This window comes from Bison bison, unplaced genomic scaffold (assembly GCF_000754665.1).
Source record: "Bison bison bison isolate TAMUID 2011002044 unplaced genomic scaffold, Bison_UMD1.0 scf7180017864492, whole genome shotgun sequence".
NCBI lineage: Eukaryota > Metazoa > Chordata > Mammalia > Artiodactyla > Bovidae > Bison > Bison bison.
In genome coordinates this window covers 9,027,304-9,035,996 of record NW_011495051.1, presented here as the reverse complement: position 1 = coordinate 9,035,996, position 8,693 = coordinate 9,027,304, and the positions used below count along the sequence as shown (strand labels likewise).

General features: G+C 40.1%; 1 pseudogene; it reads left to right on the top strand.

Annotated features, from left to right (window-relative positions):
- LOC104979973 overlaps positions 1-8,693 on the top strand; it is a 19,655-nt pseudogene that overhangs the window by 4,160 nt on the left and 6,802 nt on the right.

Genomic DNA, 8,693 nt, shown 5'->3' with positions numbered 1-8,693 from the left:
GCAGGGTGACAATATACAGCCTTGACGTACTCCTTTTCCTATTTGGAACCAGTCTGTTGTTCCATGTCCAGTTCTACCAGTCCATCCTAAAAGAGATCAGTCCTGGGTGTTCATTGGAAGGACTGATGCTAAAGCTGAAACTCCAATACTTTGGTCACCACATGCGAAGAGTTGACTCATTGGAAAAGACCCTAATGCTGGGAAGGATTGGGGGCAGGAGGAGAAGGGGACGACAGAGGATGAGATGGCTGAATGGCATCACCGACTTGATGCACATGAGTTTGGGTGAACTCCGGGAGTTGGTGATGGACAGGGAGGCCTGGCGTGCTGCGATTCATGGGGTCCCAAAGAGTCAGACACGACTGAGCGACTGAACTGAACTGAACTGTGGTGAGCAGAGCAAGCTTGGACTTGGGAACCCTTATCAACCAGGAATCAACTCAGATAACAATATGGAGGTTCAGAGGTACTAAGTACTTGTTCCATTTTTCTAGATAGCAAGTAGAGCAGACAGGATTTTAAATTATATTGTGCACAATTTAGCGACAAAGCAACAACAGGGAATCATTAATAAAGGTTCATGATACCAAGTCTATAGCTTGTTGTTCAGTTGCTTAGTCATGTCCAGCTCTTTTCAACCCCTTGGACTGCAGCATGCCAGGCTACCCTGTTCTTCACTATCTCCCAGAGCTTTCTCAAACTCATTTCCATTGACTCAATGAAGCCATCCAACCATCTCATCCTCTGTCACCTCCTTCTGATTTTGTCTTCAGTCTTTCCCAGCATCAGGGTCTCTTCCATGGAGTCGGCTTTTCACATCAGATGGCCAAAGTATTGGAGCTTAAGCTTCAGCATCAGTCCTTCCAATGACTATTCAGGGTTGATTCCCTTCAGGGTTGACTGGTTTGATCTCCTTGCTGTCCAAGGGACTCTCAAGAGGCTTCTACAGTACCAAAGTTCAAAATATGTGTAGCTGACATCATTCTCCTGCTCATTTTCATCATCACTTTCATGATCACTGACACTTTGAAATACTTGAGGGACAGTTGTTTGTTTTTGTTTTATGTTTTTTTTTTTTTTTTTTTTTTTTTGGCTATGCCATGCAGCTTAGGCCATGAGTAGGGATCGAACCTGTGCCCCTTCAGCAGAAATATGGGCTTCTAACCACTGGGCCCACAAGGGATGGTTTACAGGGACTCATTTCCTGCTCCAGTGAGATAGATGCCAATGGGCACTAGAGTCCATGTGGGAGAAAAACAGAAATCTAAATAAAAGTCCCAGAATCCCCACCAGAACCAATACCATAAACTCCATGGGCCTCTGAGCTGACTGCCTATGGTGCCCTACCATCTTCTACTACCACTGTGCTTCTTATGCTGATGATCAAGATACAACCCTCCACCAGGCCTTCCCGTATCCAGTATCTCCAGTGGCACTCACTGTACTGCACCTCCTTTATGCTGGCTCATCACAAAGGACTAACAATCCGCTGCCCTTCCCATTCTTGGTAAGTGATGAAGGTTCAGGCTTCATTCTCTGGACTGGCAGAAAGACAGAATTAGACCTGAACCCCTTGATGCATACAATGACTCTGGGAATAGAAGACACACATACAGGTGCAACTATACAAGGACTTGCAAACTGAAAGCTTGCACAGCACAGGCTGATTATTTGAAGTTGTGTGGGCTTGAAGATTTGATGCACAGAGCTCCTAATTAGCCAAATTTGTCCATGTTATCTCAGTCTCTGAGGATTTGTTGATGTTAATTGTACTGGATTATAGGAAAAGTAAATGCTCTTTGTAGGGACTAAGGATTTCCACTTCTTAGGAGAAATCTTGCCTGTACTTCTCCTTCTGACTTTCAGGTTTCATACCCCTTAATGAAAAATTCAGACTTACTATATGTGTATGTGTTAGTTTCAGGTATAGTGCAAAGTGATTCAGTTATATACACATATGTGTGATGTATATATATACACATATATAAGTGTATATATATATGTGTGTGTATATATATATATGTATATATACGCTTTTTCAGATTCTTTTCCATTATAGGTTATTACAAGATATTGAATATAGTTCCCTGTGCTATATACAATAGGTCCTTGGATGTTTATTTAATATATAGTAGTGTGTACATGTAAATTTCAAAGTGCTAATTTATCTCTCCACCCCCACTGCTGTTATTCCCTTTGGTAATGATAAGTTTGTTTTCTATGTCTATGATTCTATTTCTGTTTTGTAAATAAGTTTACTTGCATCATTTTTGAGATTCTACATTAGGTGATATCATATGATATTTGTTTCTCTCTGTCTCACTAACTTCATTTAGTATGATTATCTCTAGGTCCATCCATGTTCCTGCAAATGGCATTATTTCATTCTTCTTTATGGATGAGCAATATTCCCTTGAGTATACCACATCTTCTTTATCCATTCATCCGTCAATGGACACTTAAGTTGTTTCCATGTCTTGTCTTTTGTAAATAGTGCTGCTAAGAACATTGTATGTATGTATGTATCTTTTTGAGTTAAAGTTATCCCTGGATATTTGCCCAGGAGTGGGATTGCTGAATTATATAGTAAATTTATTTTTAGTTTTCTAAGGAACATTCATACTGTTCTCAGTATGTCTGCACCAATTTATATTTCCACAGACTTACTTTTTAAAATAACATACATTACTTAAATTGAAGAAGGAAATGGCAACCTGCTCCAGTATTCTTGCCTGGAGAGTCCTCATAGACAGAGGAGCCTAGCAGGCTACAGTCCCTGGGGTTGCAAAGAGTTGGACATGACTGATGCAACTTAGCATATCACTTAAATGGGAAGAGAATCTAAAAAAAGGATATATGTATCTGTATAACTGATTCACTCAGTTATATACTAGAAGCTAACACAACATTGTAAAGCAACCATACTTCAATAGCAATTAATTAACATACATCAAAATATGAGTTTATCATCATCAAATGTATTCAAATGACCAAGAAATTTAGAGAAAATTAGGTCTTCTACATCAAGAATCTGATGGTATATGTCCTGAAATATTAACTGAAAGGTAATGTTCATGTCTCTAAGGACAACTCTTTTTTAATTTTGAAAGGAACACTTACCATGAGATCTGTCTTTTAACAAATCTCAAAGTGTTCATATATTATTGTTAACTGTATGTACAATGTTGTAGAGCAGATCTCTAGAGCTTATCAATTTTAATTGACTGAAGATTTATGCCCTTTAAGTAGTAACTCTCCATTTGCTCCTCCCCTCAGCCCCTGGAAGCCACCATTCTACTCTATGATCTTGTGAATTTGACTCTGTTAGACAAATTATGTAAGTAGAATTAGGCAGTGTTTGTCTTTCTGTGATTAGTTTATTTCTCTTAGCGTAATATCCTAAAGTCACCCATGTTGTTGCAAATGACAAGATTTCCTTCTTTTTTCAGGCTGAAGAGTATTCCCATTTCCTAATTCCTTCATCTGTCTATGATGTTAAGTTGTTTCCAGATCTAGGCTATTATGAGTAGTGCAGCAATGAACATAGAAATGCTACTATTTCTTTGAGATTGCAATTTCAAATCTTTTGATAAAATACTGAGAGATAGAATTGCTGGATCATATAGCAGTTCTGTTTTTAATTTTCTAAGGATGCTTCATACTGTTTTCCACAGTGGTTGCCACATTTTTTATTTACACCAACAATGCATAAGGGTTCCAATTTCTCCACATCCTTGCCAGCACTGTTGTCTTATGGATTTTGTCTTCTTTTCTTTTCTTTTCTTTTTTAGCCATACTTACAGGTCTGAAGTGATATCTCTGTGTGGTTTTGATTTGCATTTCCCTGATGAATAGTGATACTGAGCAACTTTTCAGATACCTGTTAGCCATTTGTATATATCCTTGGGAGAATTGTCTATTTAAGAAATTAGTCCATTCAGGGGGGTTTCCCTAAGCAGTCCAGTGGTTAAGACTTCAAAGGACTGTAGGTTTGATCCCTAGTCAGGGAACTTAGATCCCACATGCTGCATAGTGCATCAAAAATAAAGAAATAAATAACAGAGAATCAATACATGTGTGGTGACACAAACAGATGGAGAGATAGACAATGTTTTTGGATTGGAAGAATCAATATTGTGAAAATTACTATACTACCCAAAGCAATCTATAGATTCAATGCAATTCCTATCAAATTACCAATGACATTTTACTAAAACTAGAGCAAAAAAATTACAATTTGTATGGAAACACAAAAGATCTCAAATAGACAAAGCAATCTTGAGAAAGCAAAAATAGAGCTGGAGGAATCAGGCTCCCTGACATCAGATCATACTACAAGTCTACAGTAATCAAAACATACGGTAATGGCATGCAGGTGCTAAGTCACTTCAGTCATGTCCAACTCGTTGCAACTTTATGGACTGTAGACCACCAGGCTCCTCTGTCCATGGGATTCTCCAGGCAAGAATACTAGAGTGGGTTGCCATCCCCTCCTCCAGTCGATCCTCCAAACCCAGGGATTGAACCCTGGTCTCTTATGTCTCCTGCACTAGCAGGTGGATTCTTTACCACTAACACCACCTGTACCTCAAAGGAATAGGATAGAAAGCCCAGTGATAAACCCACACACCTATGGTCACCTTTCTTAGACAAAGGAGGCAAGAATATGCAATGAGAAAAGACGGTCTCTTCGATAAGTGGTGCTGAGAAAACTGAACAGCTACGTGCAAAAGAATGAAATTAGAAGACTTTCTAACACCATACACTAAAAGAAACTCAAAATGGATTAAAAACCTAAATGTAATGCTGGACACTATGAAAAATTCATAGGAAAACAAAGGCAGAACACTCTTTGACATATATTACAGCAAGACATTTTTGGACCCATCACCCAGAGTAGTGAAACTAAAAACAAAACTAAAGAATTGGGACCTAATTAATCTTTTGCACAATAAAGGAAACCATAAACAATACAATAATACAATCCTCAGAATGGGAGAAAATATTTGCATATGAAGCAACTGACAAAGGATTAATCTCCAAAATATACAAGCAGCTCATGCAGCTCAATTAAAAAAAAAAAAAAACCAATCAGTAATATGCTCCTGCTAAGTCACTTCAGTCATGTCTGACTCTGTGCAACCCCATCAATGTCAGCCCACCAGGGTGCCCTGTCCCTGGGATTCTCCAGGCAAGAACACTGGAGTGGGTTGCCATTTCCTTCTCCAATGCATGAAAGTGAAAACTGAAAATGAAGCCGTTCAGTCGTGTCCGACCCTCAGCGACACCATGGACTGTAGCCTACCAGGCTCCTCCGTCCATGGGATTTTCCAGGCATGAGTACTGGAGTGGGGTGCCATTGCCTTCTCCGAACAGAGTGGGTACATGTTTGTATATAACTGATTCAATTTGTTGTACACCTGACACTATCACAACATTGTAAATCACCTACAGTGTAATAAAATATTGTTAAAAATGAAAAAGATTTTCCTCATAAGGCAACGTAATTCCATTGGAGAAAAACTTAGAAGACAAGACTCATTCAAATTAGAGAAATAAAAATCTATAAATCTTCACAGTACAAAATGCTATCCAAAGCAAGGACTAAAGATGGCAGAAAGTGAAGAGTAACTAAGAAGCCTCTTGATGAAAGTGAAAGAGGAGAGTGAAAATGTTGGCTTAAAGCTCAACATTCAGAAAACGAAGATCATGGCATCTGGTCCCATCACTTGATGGGAAATAGATGGGGAAACAGTGGAAACAGTGTCAGACTTTCTTTTTTGGGGCTCCAAAATCACTGCAGATGGTGACTGCAGCCATGAAATTAAAAGATGCTTACTTCTTGTAAGAAAAGTTATGACCAACCTAGATAGCATATTCAAAAGCAGAGACATTACTTTGCCAACAAAGGTTCATCTAGTCAAGGCTATGGTTTTTCCAGTGGTCTTGTATGGATGTGAGTGTTGGACTGTGAAGAAGGCTGAGCGCCGAAGAATTGATGCTTTTGAACTGTGGTGCTGGAGAAGACTCTTGAGAGTCCCTTGGACTACAAGGAGATCCAACCAGTCCATTCTGAAGGAGATCAGCCCTGGGATTTCTTTGGAAGGAATGATGCTAAAGCTGAAACTCCAGTACTTTGGCCACCTCATGCGAAGAGTTGACTCATTGGAAAAGACTCTGATGCTGGGAGGGATTGGGGGCAGGAGGAGAAGGGGACGACAGAGGATGAGATGGCTGGATGGCATCACTGACTCGATGGATGTGAGTCTGAGTGAACTCCGGGAGTTGGTGATGGACAGGGAGGCCTGGCGTGCTGCGATTACGGGGTCGCAAAGAGTTGGACATGACTGAGCGACCGAACTGAACTGAACTGAAGACAATGAAAATAAAAATTTATACTTAGAGGCAAATGTTAACTGAGAAAATGGAAAGTGCATCACATTTTTGGTATAGAAGGCATAATACACCATAGATTTCATGATTAATAAAATGGATTTACAAATATCAAAATCACACATCACATGATTAAACTGAGGAAAAGAAGTCTGAATTTTATGTCATCATCCTACAACTTGGAAGTAGGAAGCAACAAGTACAAGTAAACAACCCCCTGAGAAGAGGAGAGATCTAGACCCTTCCCAGGACATTCACTTTTCTCCTTTTCCTGTTGCATTAATATTAACGAGTCTCCAGAGACTGGGCCAACATGGACCAACTGGTGAATGATGAGCTTTGAGCACTGATCCCTAAGGTCATACCATTGTGAATAACTGTCAGTGCCTCCAGCTCGCTAATTTGCCTGTTCTAATATTGTGAGTCCACTCCTATGTCTCCATCCTTTGTAGGAACCCACATCAGAAGGTCCAGCCTGAGTGTGTCTTCCTGACCATCCTGAGGAGGAGCCCTGAGACTTCATCACACACCACGCAGAAGACGGGCAGTGAGTCTGTGCTCCTTGGTCATGTTCTAGCAGAGATGCAGCCCAGCCCAGTAAGTAAGACAGGGATGGATGAAGGGAATGTTGAGAACATGAATTTTTCCACTATAAGACAAATGTAACAGTTGGGATAGACAGGTGGGAGGACACCAGTATACAAATTTCAGATTAGAGCCCTGTGATCTTCACGATCTTTGCTCCAGTTAGGGTGTGAGAACTCTCATTCAGAGTCCTGCTTCCACCATCACTGGTTCTGACTCTGGCTGGCACCCCACCCAACAAAGCAGCCAATGGGTCTCTGTAACCTTCCCCTGAGCACTTCAATTCATTATGAAAGCAGTCATGGGGAGACTGAGTAGGATGACATTAATTAAAGTATCAGGTACTGTTATTCAAGGCTTCCTAAGTGTCAGGCTCTGGGGTGTGTTTTTGTGTTTCTTCGTTGATTACATCTGCATCATCTCTTCCAAATTATAAGTGCACATATTATATTTTTAAATTTTATTTTATTTTTAAACTTTACAATATTGTATTAGTTTTGCCAAATATCGAAATGAATCCACCACAGGTATACCTGTGTTCCCCATCCTGAGCCCTCCTCCCTCCTCCCTCCTCATACCCTCCCTCTGGGTCGTCCCAGTGCACCAGCCACAGGCATCCAGTATCGTGCATCGAACCTGGACTGGCGACTCGTTTCATACATGATATTATACATGTTTCAGTGCCATTCTCCCAAATCTCCTCACCCGCTCCCTCTCCAACAGAGTCCATAAGACTGATCTATACATCACTGTCTCTTTTGCTGTCTCATACACAGGGTTATTGTTACCATCTTTCTAAATTCCATATATATGCGTTAGTATACTGTATTGGTGTTTTTCTTTCTGGCTTACTTCACTCTGTATAATAGGTGCCAGTTTCATCCATCTCATTAGAACTGATTCAAATGTATTCTTTTTAATGGCTGAGTAATACTCCATTGTGTATATGTACCATAGCTTTCTCATCCATTCATCTGCTGATGGGCATCTAGGTTGCTTCCATGTCCTGGCTATTATAAACAGTGCTGTGATGAACATTGGGGTACACGTGTCTCTTTCCCTTCTGGTTTCCTCAGTGTGTATGCCCAGCAGTGGGATTGCTGGGTCATAAGGAAGTTCTATTTCCAGTTTTTTAAGGAATCTCCACACTGTTCTCCATAGTGACTGTACTAGTTTGCATTCCCACCAACAGTGTAAGAAGGTTCCCTTTTCTCCACACCCTCTCCAGCATTTATTGCTTGCAGACTTTTGGATCGCAGCCATTCTGACTGGTGTGAAATGATACCTCATAGTGGTTTTGATTTGCATTTCTCTGATAATGAGTGATGTTGAGCATCTTTTCATGTGTTTGTTAGCCATCTGTATGTCTTCTTTGGAGAAATGTCTATTTAGTTCTTTGGCCCATTTTTTGATTGGGTCATTTATTTTTCTGGAGTTGAGCTGTAGGAGTTGCTTGTATATTTTTGGATTAGTTGTTTGTCAGTTGCTTCATTTGCTATTATTTTCTCCCATTCTGAAGGCTGCCTTTTCACCTGGCTAATAGTTTCCTTTATTGTGCAGAAGCTTTTAAGTTTAATTAGGTCCCATCTGTTTATTTTTGTTTTTATTTCCAATATTCTGGGAGGTGAGTCATAGAGGATCCTGCTGTGATGTATGTCGGAGAGTGTTTTGCCTATGTTCTCCTCTAGGAGTTTTATAGTTTCTGGTCCTGTGTT